Genomic DNA, 18,133 nt, shown 5'->3' with positions numbered 1-18,133 from the left:
GCGTGAGTCGTGATCGGAAGGCAGGGATGCTCAACAGGCTGTCTCGAGACTCCCTGTCTGCGGTTGTGTATTGAGCCTGTTATTCCAGAAGGAAACACTTAAGAATGGGTCCAATGAGACTGTCCTGTAAAGCGCCGCAGGGGCTGAGGAGAGAAAGTGCCAAAGGAAAACAGGAAAGTAGAAGGAGATAAGGAAACTAATATGTGGGGGAGAAGACCAGCAGATATCGGGGTTCACGATCCGCGATGTTCCAGGAAGTAGTCGAGAAAGGCACAGGGCCGCGCGGCCATGAAAGTGAAAGCGCGGCCGCAAGACGCGCTCTGTGGAGGGGGAGGGGCGAGCAATAAAAAGGCAGATGGTGGGATGGCGGCTGTGAATGTGCCCGTTCAGAGATATTAAAAACAAGCAAAATTGAGGAGAGAAGAAAGAAGGGGAATGAGTGAGAAGACTTGAAGAGAGGAGGCAATCATAAGAGCGATGGGGAGGGGACCTTGGAGAGGAGAACATGGGAAATGCGCTGCACAGCATTAAGAAAGAATATTTGAGAAGAAGAGGCTAAGAAAAGGCAAGAAATACGGAAATTAAAGAAGGATGAAGAAAGAGGGGGAGCTAGATGGTGTTAAGAAAGAACAAGGAAGAGAAGAACGTGAGAGGTGGGGGACAAAGGGACAGCGGAAAACAAGCTCTCGGCATTGCTGTGGCGGGGGGGTGGGCGGGGGAGCGGCAGCCTTTGAAGTCTGATGCGAGGCACAGACAAATGGTGATGCCCGATGTGCACGCGGGGGGGTGGGGGAGCGGCAGCCTTTGTAGTGTCTGATGCGAGGCAATGATGGTGTGCGAGTGGCTTCCTTTCAAGTCTGATGGGGGGCGGGGGAGCAAATGGCGAGTGCGCGCCCGGCGCACATGCACTGGCCATAATCCGCATTCCAAAGCCCTCTTGGTTGGATTTTCTGGTGCCCCTCTATATCTCTCGCATAGTGATTGCTTACGCAATAGCTAGGCGAGAACTAAAAAATAAGAATAGCATGGACCTAGGAAACTTGTCAACTATGTTCAAAACATCTTTCAGCTACGCAGCTAGAATGGCATGGCTCTTATTTTCAACACTTTAAACTAATATGACCAAATGTGCAAATTTCAGAAACGCCAAAGTGAGTGGCATCGACTCCGTGTAGCATGTCAGGCAGGATCAAGCTTTCGAGGACATCAAAGGAAACATGCATACTTTGATTTTATTAAGAGCGGCTGTACTAGTGGTAGACACCATAGCCCCATGACTGGGGGCAATCATACTACAAGCTAATCAGAAAGGACACTGGCATCTGCTACTGCGAACGCTAGCATCCAGTCAGCATGACACAAGCAGAAAAGTAAGAAACTTCCTTAATTGGACACTGTAACTATTACCACATACCTCTCGCTATGGTCACCATTTTACAGTCTGAGCTATTGCAAACAATGTGAACAAAAATGGTAAATTCTGCATATTTCAAGTTTTCCTATGGAGTAGGTTGTGGCTACAAAAACACAAGACCCTTCTGAGTCGTTCAAAGATTTAAGTGGGAAGAATAAGGTAGGGACATGGCGTAACCAAAGAGGAGTGGACAACATTAATAAGGGCTTAAAATATGAATTTGAACTTTGTGTTTCGCAAATGTGTAGTGTTCTGCTACAAAGAGCAACAGACATCAGTAAGCAACAAAATAAAACCAATAAATCACTTATATGATATTAGGTCCCTCTGTACAGCCCCTAGTGTCTATTGTGGAAAGGGATTTCCCAGAGTATTCTGCCCCATGGGCCTGAAGTTTGACGAGGGCAAAAATAAAATCCAGAAATCTCAGTACAACCTCAAATGACAATCAATAACAACCGATGAAGACAGAGCACTTTAAAAAATCTGCATAGCCTTGCTATTGGCAAATTGTGCACCATACAAAATTCCAAATGACAACAATAAGTAACAGAAGCTTTAGTATAAACCTTTGTTGCAATCTTGATCTATGCTCTGTAACCCTGTTATTACTGGCACCGTCAGGGCATCAAAGTATTACAGGTGGACCATTGGAAGTACAGTAAGCTCAGAGTGGTTTGAGATCTCCGTTTCTGCTGCAAGCAGTTTTTTTTAAAGATTCATGATCAGCAAAGCAATTCTAGCATTTAAGACATATAGCATTTAAGACATAAGCGAATTAGGTTAACCTATTATTATTATTATTATTATTATTAATAGGGTTTTGTAGAGCGCTTAGTAACCCGGAGGCATCCCAGCACTAAGATCAGGACAATCAAGAGGGTGGATAGCGGGGAAAGGAAAGGGGGGGGGGATCAGACTCAGGGGAAGAGGTGCGTTTTCAGTAGTTTCCTAAACCGGAGGTGGTCTGGTTCCGTCCTTAGTTTGCAGGGGAGGGAGTTCCAAAGGGTGGCTGTGTTCACGGAGAAGCGCCGTCCGCCTGTGCGCGCCTTTTTCACTCTGTGAACTGTGATGAAATGTTCGTGGTCGGAGCGGAGGGACCTTGTAGCCTTGTAAGGTCTGATAAAGCTTTTAAGAATGGGGGGACCTTTATCCTGTAGGAGTTTGTGGGCCAAGCAGAGAGCCTTGAATTTAACTCTTTCTCTTACAGGAAGCCAGTGAAGGAGTTTCAGAGCTGGTTTGGCCGAGGATCTAGCCGGAGTGTTGGTAAGGAGCCGGGCTGCGGCGTTCTGAATCCTTTGTAGTTTGTTGAAGGTGGCTTCGGGTGCTCCCAGATAGATGGCATTGCTGTAATCCAGCCTAGATAGAATGAGGCCTTGGATGAGCAATTTCCGGGAGATGGGAGGGAGCAGAGGCAGGATTTTCCTAACTGATCTGAGGAGCCCGAAACAGATCCCAGCGGTTTTCTTGGCCTGGGTTTTGAAGGACAGGTCTTTCTCGAGCCAGATTCCCTGACTCTTGATCTCGGTTTTGGGTGCAGGGGGTTCACCCAGACAGGAGGGCCAGATATTGGGGGGGAAGAGAAAGGCCATTTTGCCCAAGGAGCAAGATTTCTGTCTTGGACCCGTTGAGTTTCAGCGCTGAGTTGTTCATCCACCCCTGAATTTTGGAAATGCAGCTGTGGAGATTCGCTGGTTCTTGGTTGGGATGGGATAGGGACACAACTAGCTGGGTGTCATCCGCGTAGCTGATGATTTTCACGCCGAACGGGGTGACTACCTCTTCCAATGGGGACATGTAGACATTAAATAATGTCGGGCTTAGTGAGGAGCCCTGCGGCACTCCGCATTGGAGGGGGACTGTAGGGGAGCGGATGTCGTTCTCCCAGACCTGGAAGGAGCGGTGGTTAAGGAATGACGCGAACCAAGCAAGGGCAGTGCCCTCCACACCGCTATGTCTGAGTCGCTGGATAAGAACCTGGTGGTTAACCGTGTCGAAGGCCGCACTGAGGTCCAGGAGGATCACTGCCACTGATCCACCTGCGTCCAGAATGCATCTGGCCTCCTCCACTGCCGCCAGGAGGGCGGTGTCCGTGCCCTGGCCCGGGCGGAATCCAGTCTGCGAGTTTTTAAGCAGATTATTGGACTCCAGAAACTGGGAGAGCTTTTTATTTACTAATTTTTCAGCGATTTTACTGATACCGGGGAGGAGGGAGATTGGCCTGTAATAGGGGGTCCAGAAGAGGTTTTTTTTAGGAGTGCCTTGACAACGGCCGCTTTCCAGCTGGGGGGGACCTTACCCTGAAGTAAAGATAAATTGATGAGGTCAGTGAGAGGGGGGGCGATCGTGGGTGCCACTTTTTTGAGAATTCGAATGGGCACCGGGTCACTGGGGGAGCCACTTTTGATTGAGGCGAGCGTGGTCGAGAGCTCTTCAATTGTTACAGGGCCGAGGGTGTTAAGGTGGATGATGGCCGGGTCAGGTTCGAACCAACCCTCGAACCAACCCTCGTTGTTGGGACTGTGATCGACTGGGGGTAGAGTGGCGAGAATTTTCTGAATTTTCTCGTCAAAGTATTTTGCTAGTTTTTGGCATTTGTCCTCAGAGGTGTTGGGATTTGGGAGATTCCCTGGAGTTGGCTCCGGTACTTTGAGTAATTCTTTTAAGATGATGAAAGTTTCCCTGGCAGAACAGGATGAGTTTTTTATTCTTTCGTCGAAGAATTGGCTTTTGGTGTTACGAAGCGCAAGTTTATACTTCTTTAGGGAGGCGCGGAAGGCATCTTTTTTCGCTGCGGATTTGTCTTTCCTCCATGAGCGCTCTGTTCTTCTACACTCCTTGCGTAGTAGGTTAAGCTCAGGGGTGTACCAGGGGACCGGGTTTACTCTTTTGGCTCGTTTCACGGTGCTTCTTTTGGGGAGGAGGTCGTCCAGAGAGTGAGTGAGCCAGGAGTTAAACTGTGCATCCGCAATGACTGGGTCGTGGGCAGGGGGGGGGGGGGAAGAGTTGTCGTGAGCGTGGAGGCCCATTCTTCCGGCGAGAGTTTGTGCCAGCATCTGTCGGTAACCCAGGTCTTGGATGTTTGGTGTGACGGGAGAGAAAGGTGCCAGTCTATAGGAGTCAAGAAGTGGTCTGTCCATGGAAGAGGGAGGGGAGTGCCGGTTTTAAGGTTGTGGATGTTTGTAAAGATGGGGTCCAGGAGATGTCCTTTGACGTGGGTGGGCTCTAGGTTCACTAATCGCATGCCGAAGGAGGTGAGGTCAAGAAGAAGATCGGCGGCAGTAACATCCTTGGGGTCTAATAGATGGAGATTAAGGTCTCCCAGGATAAGAAAGTTGGGAGTTGTTATTGCTATAAGGGACACAGTATCAACGAGAGCGCTGGCGAACTTGGCTGGGGCTCCAGGAGGCCGGTATATCAATAGGCCAGAGAGGAAGGTAACAGGTGAAATTTGTAAAGCAAAGTGACAGCTTTCACAATCCTCGATATCGCCATTGTTAGTTCTACAGGAGAAATGCTCTTTGTATATTATAGCCAGGCCACCTCCTCTGCCGAGGGGTCTGTTCTGAGCGTGGATTTGGTATCCCAGAGGTAGGGCATTAACGATATCAGTGAGGGGGGTGAGCCAAGTTTCCGTGAGGAATAGGATGTCGATGGCTAGTTCCTGAATGAGAAGGTTTATTTCGTGGGAGTGTTTGGGGAGGGACCTACAGTTCAGGAGACCGAACTGAGGGCCGTGGCCCTCAGCGTCGGTAGGGGCTGGGTTGCAGAGGTCGCAGTAAGCAAACGGTTTTTCTCCTGTGTAGGTATAAGAGCAGTTAATGTTTTTCGATGGGTTGAGGGCAAGGAGTTTAGCTTGTGTATAAGTGAGGCGACTGACGGAAGATTTGGGCATAGTGACCGGGACTGAGGCCGGCCGGGCCCGGATGGGCCCAGACGGGCTTGCCTTAGGCAAGCCTTCGGCGCGCAGACGGCGCGCCCGCTGCGCCCGTCCACTGCGCGTATGTGGAAAGCACATTTTTTTATATGGGTGTTAGGGGCGTGGCCTAATGCCAGGCTCGCTGATGGCGGCAAATGCGAGTTTCCTGTCCCGCGGCAGCGTTTACCTCGGCTGCGCGGGGGTCAGGGAGTGGAGACAGTGCCCCAGAATACAAGGTAGGTAGGAATGAGCAGTTAAAACAATTTCAATCAATTTTTTTTAAAAAGCGGCTTGAGACAAACACACAAAGCTCCCAGCTGAGCCTCAGGAGTGTCTAGATCTGGGGGCGAGCTAGTAAGCAGCTCGGTTATGTAGGCGGGGGGGGCGTGCCCTTGTTAAAGTGGGCGTGGCCTGAGGTCAGGCTCGCTGATGGCGGCAAATGCGAGTTTCCTGTCCCGCGGCAGCGTTTACCTCGGCTGCGCGGCGGTCAGGGAGTGGAGACAGTGCCCCAGAATACAAGGTAGGTAGGAATGAGCAGTTAAAACAATTTCAATCAATTTTTTTTAAAAAGCGGCTTGAGACAAACACACAAAGCTCCCGGCTGAGCCTCAGGAGTGTCTAGATCTGGGGGCGAGCTAGTAAGCAGCTCGGTTATGTAGGCGGGGGGGCGTGGCCTCGTTAAAGTGGGCGTGGCCTGAGGTCAGGCTCGCTGATGGCGGCAAATGCGAGTTTCCTGTCCCGCGGCAGCGTTTACCTCAGCTGCGCGGGGGTCAGGGAGTGGAGACAGTGCCCCAGAATACAAGGTAGGTAGGAATGAGCAGTTAAAACAATTTCAATCAATTTTTTAAAAAAGCGGCTTGAGACAAACACACAAAGCTCCCGGCTGAGCCTCAGGAGTGTCTAGATCTGGGGGCGAGCTAGTAAGCAGCTCGGTTATGTAGGCGGGGGGGAGCTTGGCCTCGTTAAAGTGGGCGTGGCCTGAGGTCAGGCTCGCTGATGGCGGCAAATGCGAGTTTTCTTCATGCTGGATCCAGAAGAATTCAATGAAAGCTCAAGGCAATTACACTTTAAGAGCTGTGTCTGCTGCAGGACTTCATTCACGTGATCCGGACACGGGCAGAAGAGGCATTTGGGTTCTGTCTTATGTGGTATGCTTGTTTGTTCATCAACCACGTGAGTGGTTTGTAAACACACTGCACTGGAACTGTGGAATTCATCAGTTCCGGCTAATACACAAGATTTTTGTTTGTCTTATCTCTAAATGTGTCCACTTCCCTACTCTATTTCTTATTCCATGATAGTACCCTGACTTTCTCCTCCTACTTTTTTAAATCACCCCTTCGCACAACTGTCAGGTTTCCCAGGCTCAGTCAGCCATAAGTAGCTCATCAAGGACAGATTGTGCTTTGCATTCGGGACTTGTAGTCCTGAAATTATAATCAGCTCAATACAAATACATATGCCAGAGCACAAAGCAAAAATAGAGACAGGGTGAGCTACTTACCCCTGGACACAGTAAACTTGAAATTATGTCTTAGGCCACTTTGTCACAGCTGCATAAGCATGGTAATTGGGATGGTTTCTCAAATTCAGGAGCATCAAGGCATAACATCCCGAGCGTGCTTTGGACTTCGGCACCAACAAGCACACGCCATCTCCCTATAACCACCCCAACACCTCATTTTTTTAGTGTTATGTCATTCTGAGAGGGGTCAATGAAAAGGTCCTACCCATCTCATTCCAATCCCTCAAATGAGTGCATATTATTATGTTATACGTGTATGTTCAGCGCACTCGGGAGGGTATCTTGCCACTGAGCTGGTGTGAGTCTAGCCTGGCCTAGGGCAAGCAGGAGGGGGTTTTTAGAAGAGCCAGGTCCTCAGCTTTTTTCAGACCTCAGGAATTGAAAAGGTGAATCTGATTTAGAGCAGTACCGGTAGAAGCATTCAGGGAAGCCTTCTTGACTGTCACTGACTGGGTTATTTTTTCTCATCTTTGTATTTATATTTTTGATGGTGAATGAACAAGAAAAGAGGACACAGAAGGAATCTGTTTCAAGGTCAGGAGAGAAGAAGTACATGGTCATTTATGCAGAGGCGGCTGGTGATCTTTAAAAGTGGTGGGCGTAATCTTTAGCTTGAATTCCAGTTACTCAGCCTGACTTCAGAGTGGATTGGGGCGCTCACCCGGTCCTACTCTGACTCACTCAGTCTCATTCTCTCTCTGGGCCACTCACCTAGTCTTACTTACTCATTCCCAGTTAGTCTAAATCAGTCTCACTCATTTTCACTTACCCCACTCATTCTTACTCAATCAATTTCACTCCGACTTACCTATACTTCAATCTCGCTCTGACTCCCCTAGTCTCACTCGTTCCCACAAAGTGCCTCTCAATCTGACTCACTTTGTCTCACTCATTCTCTGACTCACTCAGTCTCACTCATTCACTGTCAATCTCACACCCGCTAATTTTCAATCAGTCTTACTCTATTTCAGTCAATCTCACTCACTCATCTAGTCTCTGTCATTCCCACTCAGTCCCACTCATTCAGACTCACTTACAAAATCAGGCTCATTGCTTCTCACTTTGTCTTGCTCATTCTAACTCACTCAGACTGCGACTCACTCAGTCATACAGACAGTAACTCTCACTCTCCCTCACAGTAACATAAACTGTCATTCTCCTACTGTCATTCTCCCTCCCAGTAACACTCAGTCATTCTCCCTCACAGTTACACTCACTGTCATTCTCCCTTAGTATAATTAATTCACACTCAATCTTCCTATAACTCATTGTCACGCACTGACTCCCTCCACTGATTCTTTCACTCACACACACAATCTCTATCACTTACACACTCTTATCCACACACACCCATAGGCACAGCACACAACCGGTTGGCCTTTTACAGGTTTGAGTTGTAAAAGGTGTAGACTTTTTTGTTTTACTTATCTTGCTGCATGCCCTGTTTGGGCTCTTGCTCCTTTGAGCTTTTGGTGCTGGGGCACGAAACTGAAACCTCAAACCTGCCCATCGCAGACTTGAGGTTTTCGTCCACCCTTTCCCAACTCTGTCACTAGGTGGGAAAGGGTGGATGACAAGATGATCGTCATGTAGCCACGGGCACTGTAGGTTTAAGCCTGCAGCACCCAGGCCTGCCTTTAGCTGCGACGCTTAGAATGTCACAAATTGGGGAACTGAGGCATGACAGGGATGGGATTTCTCCAGCCCCAGTGATCTCTCTCTCTGAAGGCTGGTGCAGGCGCCTGCCACCACATACTTACTGAACCCGAAGAAGGTAGTCATTTTTATTATACCAAGAGTGAATAATGCAGTATTATTCACTATTGATATAATATCAAACAAATGGGCAAGAAAACAAGAGGGCTTGGCCCCTAAGCCCATTAAGTGGAGCCGCCACTGCATTTACGACCCTGATCTTGCATCTCCATCATCTCTGCATCGACTCCAACCCCTTTCTCCAAAGCTTCTCCCACAAATCTAATCTCACTGGACCACAGTCTCTTCCAGACCAATCAGCCACCCCCGATATATCTATCCCAGAACTCCATCCTGACGCACTTCGCCTCTAAAAGACAGTCAGCGCCCTCCGCAAACTCTCTTAGAGCCTCAACAGGACCCAACCCACATTCTTTACCACTCATCTGACAATCTTCCCAAGAGCAACTTCTTATAGAGACGTTATAAGGCATGGGCAAAGTGACCAATTGCCCAGGGCCACCACCTTCCAAGAGGCCCCTGAGCACCTGATATGTCTCTTGCTTCTGAGTATTTTTGCAACTCAAACATTTTAAACCTGCCCCTGAGAAACTGAAATGCCTCTCTTGCTGGCTTCTGTGTATCTTTACAACTCAAACTTTTGTACATACAAGTCAATATTATTTGGAAATGCAGGGCTGAGATTAGCAGAAAACGGGTACAATTCAAAGTTTTTCTAAATATTGTATTGCCCAGGTCCCTCAAAATCTTTAAGATGGCACGGTCTTCTTAAACTTGCAAACACCCAAACTCTTTGCCAAACCTCACTCCCAGCACCCTCTTTCACCCCCTCTGTATCCCAAAGACGCCTGTTTCACCCTCCATCATCACCCACACTGAACAGCCAGTCTACATACCTTCTCCCCAACCCAGACCTCAGGCCTTTCCTACTGATCGTCTCCCACACCCTCGAACCTCCACCGCTGACCTACTACCACAGCCCCCATCATTAGCCGCAAAGCCTCTAACAATCAGTGTACCCATACCTCTACCCATGAACCCAAAACCAAACCCCTTCCAACCACTCCAGCCCAGCTCACCCTGCTGCAGGTCCAGGAACAACAGCACTGGCTAGTTCCTATTAGAGGAAAAATCCTTAGCTTCGGCACAGACGCAACATTACGTGCCCAGCACGTCACGTCCAGGCAGCGTTGAATCGTCAATGGCTAAACGTGCGTGAGGAGGCGGGGACCTGCTTCATCCTCACTAGAGCGGAGGAGGAGCTGCAAGGGTGATTGTGAAATGTTTCTGTATGATAAATGTTTTCCCGGTGGTATTTCACTGTCTGTGTTTAGGCACAATCTTAGTTTTCTTTTGCAAGCCCCCAATCTCTCGCGGTCCGTGCGCCAGGCATTCCTGTAAAGGCTCTCTTACCGGCTGTGTAGGTAAACTTGCACTGGACAGGCAGGTGCGGCCCCAGCATACTAGAGAACATTCACTTTGGTAAAATACCTATCAAAACTTCTGTCAAGTCTAGTGTTAAATTAAAATTGAGGCTAATGGCATGCAGCGTCACACCAGACATCTTGCTAACTTGTAACTAGATTTATAGAGCAATTAATACCACGAGGAGGTGGAAAAGCTCTTAACACTGGGCACCACACTGCTTTTGAATGAAAAGTCCGTGTTTTTTTGAGCAGTTATTGTTAGGATTAGTCGTGTGCTTTTAAGGATACAATTTTCTGCATTTACTCCAGTTTTTATGTGGTAGGTTAAATTAATAGGGGTTACGTCTCTTCTTTAGTGTGTGGGGTGATTATTTGACTTTCTGTTAATGGGTGGTGGTATTAATTAGAGGTGGGCGAGCCAACAAATTTAATAGGGAGAGCTGAGCCCTGAAAATGTTTGGTATCTAAATAATACAACAAACATAACATAAAATAAGACAAAGTTGTAATGATGCTCTATTTAAATAAACTACTGACCCAGTGTGGCTTGTTGACAGCTATTTATTTGCAATATAATTGTTCCCTGAAGAGCGCCGGGCCAGCGCTCCGATACCTCGGCTGCCGCGCTCCCTAATGCGCTGCGCGCGCAGTCCCTCAAAATGGCCGCCGCACGTCACGTATCAACGTGACGTGCATAGACTAGAGCGCGCCACTACATATCTCCCCTTTTTCCAAACAGTTCAGAAGTCACTTACAGTTCAATTGTCCATTTCAAAATCTTGGAACCTTGCTGGTCTCACCACAGGTCTTCCACTCCTGGTTACCTGGGTGTGGCCTCCCTGGGACCTTTGACTTGGTACCTCATCGCTTCCTTCCTCTCTCTGTTCCGCCATGTTCTCCTCTACGCTCCCTCTACCCTCTCTGGGTTCGTCTCCACCACTTCCTTCTCCACGTTGCTCGCCGGTTCCTTGCTCTTCTTCTGCATTCGGCTCTTCTCCATCGTCCCACTCAGCTCCATGTCGATTCCATTGTACAACTTTGTTACATCTGGCCATGCGGTCTTGGGACCACACGTTGCCGTCGCTCAGCAGGGCCGCACGATCATACACCTCCTTTACTTGCATGGGCCTGCTGTATTTACTGTCTCCCTTCTTCTGTAGTGTTGCCAACTTTACTCTTACCCACTCATCCTTTTCCAACTTTGTCCCCTTTACATTTCTCCGTTTGTTGTAGTGGCTGGTGTATATCGATTGTGCCTTTTCTAGGTTAGCCCGTACCACTGCCGGGGACCACTCGCTGGTGATTACTTTCTCCTTCCAAATTCGATTGTCATGGGTGAAAGGTTCTCGTCCTCTCAGTATCTGAAATGGACTGTATCCTGTTCCAGTTGGTGTGATCCTGTAAGCCCATACCATGTTCTCTATGGCCTTTTCCCAATCCTTATTACAGGAAATCGCTGCTTGTACGGCACCCATCACCACTCGGTTAAACCTTTCCACCAAGCCGTTCCCTGCGGGATGGTAGATTGCTGTGTGTTTAATGGCTATGCCGTTCCTTTGCATGAAGTTGTTCCACCTTTCTGACGTGAACTGGGGGCCATTATCGCTCAAGATGGATTTGGGTATGCCCTCCCTCACGAAGGTGTCTGACAGAAACTTCAGGATGTTCTCCGTATCCATGGTCTCCTCCACTTTCAACTCAGGCCATTTAGAGTATCTATCTATGAGGACACAAACATACTTCTGCGTGCCCTGGCTATCCAGGATGGGACCTAATATGTCTATAGACAATTCCTCCCACGGGTTCTGCGGGGTCTCGAACTGTCCCAGCGCGGGGCGCAGGGGCTTGAGTGATTTGTCCGCTCCCTGGCACTGTGGGCACTCTCTGACATGCCTCTCCGCTCTTATGTCCATGCCTGGCCACCAGTAATTTTGTTTGGCTCTTAACTTCAATTTCCCAATGCCTAGATGGCCCTCATGTAGTATGTCCAGTAACTGGGTTGCGAGTGTCCTGGGGGGGATTACCTTGTCCCCTCTGTATGTGAACACTCCTCTATCTCCCACTGATAATTCTTCTCTGACTTCATAATAGGGTTTGACATCTTCACTCACGTGCCTCTTTTCTGGCCATCCCGTTACAATGTACTTCTTCACTTCCTCCAACACTCTGTCTGCCTTATATCCTTCAACCCATTCATTATAGTCGATGACTTTGCCTTGATCCCCCACCAAAGCCACCAGCTCTGTGCGGTCCGTGGGGTCTTCTTCTCCAGGCTCCATTGCTGCTGCCCTGCTCAGGTAGTCTGCCACTCGATTTCGGTTCCCTGGGAGGTACTCTACATCGTACCTGAATTCGAGTAGTTTTAGGGACATCTTCGAAATCCTGGGCGTGGCCATGGCATGCCCACTCGATGTTAACACTTTTACTAATGGCTTATGATCTGTTCTGAGCAGGAATCTGGTGCCCCATAGGAACTGCCTAAATCTCGCTGTAGCCCACACTACCGCCAGCATCTCCTTTTCGATGACGCTGTACCTGCTTTCGGTGGCCGTCAATGCTCTAGATGCAAAAACTAATCGTCTCCATCTGACCTTGTCCTCGTTCTTGCATGAGCACAGCTCCCAAGCCTTTGTCGCTGGCATCAGTGGTGAGGACCGTGGCACCTTGTGGGTCATATCCTTTCAGTGGCACTGCTCCCGTGACGTTTCTCTTAATGGTATCAAACTCCTGTTGTGCCTCTGGTGTCCATTCAAAAGTGGTGTTTTCTCTAGTCAGCATCCTCATATTGTGCGTTTTGGAGGCAAAGTGAACCACAAACTTACTGTAATACTCCGCCATACCCAAAAACGACCTGACTTCCTCCTTGTTGGTGGGGGGCGGAGCTTCAGCAATTGCCTTTACGTTGTCTGCTTTGGGTGTAATACCATGCACCCCTATCTCGTGACCTAGGTAAGTCACCGATTCTAGTCCCAAGCGGCATTTAGTCCACTCTGCCGTGAGGCCTTTGCTTTCCAGGGTCTTCAACACTTTCCCTAGTTTCTGGTCGTGGTCCATCCTGTCTCGCCCCATTATCAGAATGTCATCTTGGAAATACTGGATGCCAGTTAAGTCCTTAAACAGTTGATGCATTAACCTTTGGAATACCGCAGCCGCCGAGGCCAGTCCGAACGGCATGCGGCGGAACTGGTAGCACCCGAATGGGGTTATGAAAGACGTGAGTTTCCTGCTGTCTGGGTGCAATACTACCTGGTGGTACGCGGAGGTCAAATCGATGGTGGAGTACCATTTGACTCCTCTGGTCTTTGCTAGCATCTCGTCGATCCTTGGGAGGGGAAATTTCTCAACGACAATGTTCTTATTTAACTCTCTCAGGTCGACGCAGAGCCTGACCTTTCCATTTGGCTTCATGACTACCACCAAGGGTGCGAGCCACTCTGCGCAGGTAATAGGCTCAATTATTCCCTTGCTCTCCAATTCTTGAAGCTCCTTCTGGACCGCCTCTCTTACCGCTATGGGTATATTCCTCACCTTATGGGCAACTGGAACAGCGTCTTCCTTGAGTATGATCTTATGTTGAAACTTTTCCAGCTTTCCTACTGTGCCTCCGAACACTCTTGGGTATTCCTCTTTCCATCTTTCGAGATTGGGCCAGGTTTCTGGTTCTGTGAGCAAAATCTGTTCTTTGCCTCCCGGGTCTAATTTGATTCCCAGGTCGCCCTGGTCCAGCCACCCTAAAACGGACGGTCCTCTCTCTGAGATGTACAACTTGCATTCCGCCGATCTGCCTCTGAACTCAAACTTCAAGAGTCTATATCCTACCATTGGGATACGATCGCCATTATATGTGACTGGTCTGATGTCCAATCTCTCCAGCTCCGGTCCGATCTTTGGTCTGAATGTTTTCTCCCACACTGCTCTTGGTATTATCGTGAAAGGAGAACCTGTGTCTGCCACTACGCTGATGGTTACTCCTCCCATCTTCATTTCCAACACGGGTTTAGTTGTCCTTCTCCCTTCTATGCTCATGACCTGGTCGTATATGCATAACACAGTGACGACTTCTTCTTCTCCCGTCTCTTCCTGGATTTCTCCATCCTGGTCTATGTGTTTCACCACGCCCTTGGACATTTTCTTCCGGCACACCTTCTCGTAGTGGCCGATGATGCCACAGTGCAGACACTTGGCCCTGAACGCAGGGCATCTTCTGTCGTGTGCCTCATGGGACCAGCTTCCGCACCTGTAGCACGTTTTCTTGTTGCCACTTCCTTCCGGTTTCTTTTGCGATCCGAAGTTGCCCTGCCATTTGTTGGAACCCTTCCATGTAGTGCCTCTGTAACTCTGATCCTTGCGGGGTTCCTCTTCCTGTATCCTGTTCACGATGGCGGCAGTTGGCGGCTCTTTCTTGGTTGCGTCAGCGCACCTCCGTGCTAGTTCAGCCCTCTTGACAATGACCATTACGTCCTTGAGTGTGGTATCCCCACTTGCCCATAGCTTGTCCTGGACATTCGTGCTGGTCGTGTGCATAACTATCTGGTCTTTGATAAACTCTTCCTCCCACAGGGCATACCTGCACGTGGCCGCCAGTTTCTTCAGGGCCGCTACATATTCCTCTATCGACTCTCCGGCGCGTTGTTTCCTCTGCTGGAAGTTGAATCTATCAACTGATACACATACCGTGGGCCGATAGTGTTCATTCAAATCGTCGATCGCATGGGCATATACATCATCGTCCGAGTCATCTCTCGGTTTGGGTACCAGGCTTTTGTATATTCTAAGTCCCTCTGGCCCTAGGTTTAGTAATAAGATCCGTTTTTTTCTGTTGGGTTTGAAGGACTCTTCATTTTCGTCCTCTAGGACCTCTATGAAGTTGTTTATGTAGTCGCGCCAGTCCTCCCACTTCATCAGTGGTTCTCCTGGCTTCGGGAGGAACTGGACCGGTGCTATGGCATATCCCGCAGGGGCGCTCATTTTCTCTTCCTTGGTCGTCGTCGTTCTGTTTCCTTTCCCTGTGGGGCTCCCTGGGGTGTTATCCGTCTCCTCTTCCTTGGTCTGTACTGGGGGGCCTTCAGCGTCAGCCCCCTCCCCCTCCTTAATGGTAGCCAGGTCTGGCTCCTCCGTGGATACGTGGGCCGACTGCGACGCGCTGCCTGGCTGCTATGGGGTCACTGTGCTCTTGTCTGTATGTGTGCCCAGCGATGGCCCTGCCGCGCTCTTCAGGGTACAGTACCTCCTGTGGTGACCACGGTCCTGGTGGTTCTCCAGGGACACTGCACTGGTTTGCTGTTCAGCTGTCCGGTCCCCTTCTCCGTTGGTGACACAGGTTGCCTGGGGTACCGCTGGTTCCACGTGCTTGCGTGGATGTGGGTCTGCTGTGACCCCCTTGCCACGTGGTGGGTGTGATGCTCTTCGTCGTTTTTTCTTTTTTTTTTTTCTTTATTGAAGGTTCTGGTCGAATCCCGACCTCGTCGCCACTGTAATGATGCTCTTTTTAAATAAACTACTGACCCAGTGTGGCTTGTTGACAGCTATTTATTTGCAATATAATTGTTCCCTGAAGAGCGCCGGGCCAGCGCTCCGATACCTCGGCTGCCGCGCTCCCTAATGCGCTGCGCGCGCAGTCCCTCAAAATGGCCGCCGCACGTCACGTATCAACGTGACGTGCATAGACTAGAGCGCGCCACTACAAAAGTCTCTTCAATTAAAAAAAAACCCCTGTATTTCTATAAAATGCGAAAGCTTTGACATTAATGCGTCACATAACACTGTAGAAAGAATTACATATTAAAAGAGACCGTTTTTAAACATGAACGCTAGTGAACTAAGTGTCAAGACATCTGTCATGTAAACCCTGTATGTAGTCAAGATTAATATAAAGCACCATTATAGTCTATTACCTCAAACACAATAGGTTTTAATACAACTAGTTTTCTGAACTCATATGAAAGTGCTTTCATGCGCAGTTATGAAGAAAAGGAGTTTTGGTTAGCGACCTCGAAGGTATTGGAGCGCTTTACGCGAGCATTAGTTACATTGCACAAGGTCACCTTAATAGGCACGGGGAGATTAAGTGATTTTCCCAGAATCACAGGATATTGGGACAACACAGAGAGTCGAATCTGGTTACCCCGTTTCAAAGCCAGCAGCTCTGGCCGTAACACCACATCCTGGGTAGAGGAGCACTATTCATCTCGATGTATATCCTGTTTGCAGAGTGTATCTCAGGTTGTACACATGACTAATGTATACCACTACATTTCAACATTTATTTTGTTTTTTGCTTCTCTCTTTGAAAAAATATTAAAACATGTTTAAAAAAAATCCTGGGTTGATGGAGATTGGGAGGCAGAAGCCACATGAAAGCTTGACTCATGGCTCAAGGTTCCAACATGACTTTGAGCTGAGCCAGAGCCAGGCTTCATGGTCAAGCTGGGCTCGAGATTTCAGAGGCTCGCTCACTTCCATTATTAATGTATGAGCTACAGGAGATTTGGTATTCCAGGGGTAGGACTGTTGAAGTAGAGGTTATGATCTTTTGAATATGTAGTAAATATCAAGGACTCTAGGCTGCACTCAAAGGCAGCAGTAAGCTCATGATTATAGCAACGCAACAATTAATAATGCAAACATTGCAATGGATACTCTGCAAATGCTGGAGCAGATGGCTTTTTAAGTTCACCCATTAAAGATTGGCTCACAGTATTAATTATGAAAGTGAAGTGGGATCCATTTTGGGTGCCCCTGGTTATGGAATGGCACAAGATAGAAGTGAGAATAGCTTTGACAGCCAATGGAAGTGTGTTGCTTACATTCCTGTTGCGTGGGGAAGTAGGGAGAGACCCAGACAGTGAAGCAAGGAGGATGACCGGGTTACTTTTACCGATTCCATTAACTTCATTACTAAGCGATTTCAATGCAATAGGTCTTGCTTTTGCGAAGTTTAAGCGATTGGCATTCTAAATGACAATGAGTTTTATTTATGTGTTTTAAACCCAACACATATATAAAAGGCATTGTTATTTTTAATGCCAATAGCTCAAACCTTCGCAAATGCGAGAGCACCTTAATATTGGCCGTACCCGTTTCTTTAAATGCTGCTTGCCTATTCAGGTTACAGTGAGTAGCTGTGAGAAAGTGTCATCTTTCTTGCATGGTATGCCCCCACTTTTTGCTGAATTGCTGATGTACTTTGACTGAGTGTGTCCTGGGCTCCTGCCAATCAGATGCCCAGGGCATGTGTTCCTTCCCTAAACCGTATTGAATCCTAAACCGGATTGGCATGTCTGGCCACATGTCAGCCCCTGGTAAATGGTACCTTAGGTACCCAGGGCACTGTGACCAGCGAAGGCCCCTAAGGGCTGCAGCACTTATTGTGCCACCCTTAGAGGCCCTGTACCCTGACACACACACACTGCCTTTGCAGGCTGAGTGTCTTGGTGCATGTGAGAAGTTGGCCTGATATATAGTGCTCACTATTCTAGTGATCACTTTGTATCATACCAAACAACCCTTATTGATGATTGGTTGTAAGTCAACCTTTCAGACCAGCTATCCTAGTAGCATGGACACGAGCAGTCTTCAGGCTAAACTCTAGAGGGCGTGTTAAGCCAGCTGTTTTACCATCACATATACCCCTTGAACACCCAGTGAAAGGACACCACACAAGTTGTTATAAAAATATAGGATATTTATTAATAACAGTTCTACCCTGAACTCTTTATGAGTCAGGGAGCTAAGCACAATACAAAACTCTTACGAAAATATTTTAAGTTGCACAATTTACACAAATGCCCGAGGGGCATGAAAAACCATATACTACCAAAGTGGAATGCGAAATACTAGCAGGTAAGTAACAAGATCCAGAGGCTTCAGGATCGCTAGGACTACACTACTGAACCCTAAGGTTAGGAGCAGGAGGCCTAGGGAGATCGGGTGCAGAGTGTGCACTCTCACGCGGGATGCGGGAAGAAGTCTATGGATGCTAGATCTCGTAAAGTTAGTGTTATCGGACGAATCCGACCAGTGAGGCTGAAAACGAAAAAGGATCTGGACACTTAGATAGTGAACCTATGTTGGAGCACCGAAATGCTCGAGTTACCTAGCCCAGGGGCTGCGGCTGCATAGGGTTCAAAAGA

The 18,133-nt window shown here is 48.4% G+C and overlaps 1 protein-coding gene across 1 annotated transcript in view; it reads right to left on the bottom strand.

Moving 5' to 3' along the window:
• The window catches only part of TRAPPC1 (trafficking protein particle complex subunit 1), a 50,327-nt gene extending 40,558 nt beyond the window's left edge, over positions 1–9,769 (bottom strand). The window contains exon 1 of the mRNA XM_078669431.1: positions 9,654–9,769. The gene's annotated coding sequence lies outside the window, so the exon portion shown is untranslated. The remainder of the gene's footprint in view (positions 1–9,653) is intronic.
• Between the last annotated feature and the right edge of the window lie 8,364 nt (positions 9,770–18,133).

Source organism: Lissotriton helveticus, chromosome 12 (assembly GCF_964261635.1).
Source record: "Lissotriton helveticus chromosome 12, aLisHel1.1, whole genome shotgun sequence".
Taxonomy (NCBI): domain Eukaryota; kingdom Metazoa; phylum Chordata; class Amphibia; order Caudata; family Salamandridae; genus Lissotriton; species Lissotriton helveticus.
Note: the sequence above shows the minus strand (reverse complement) of the source record. Positions and strands in the feature narration are given on the sequence as shown.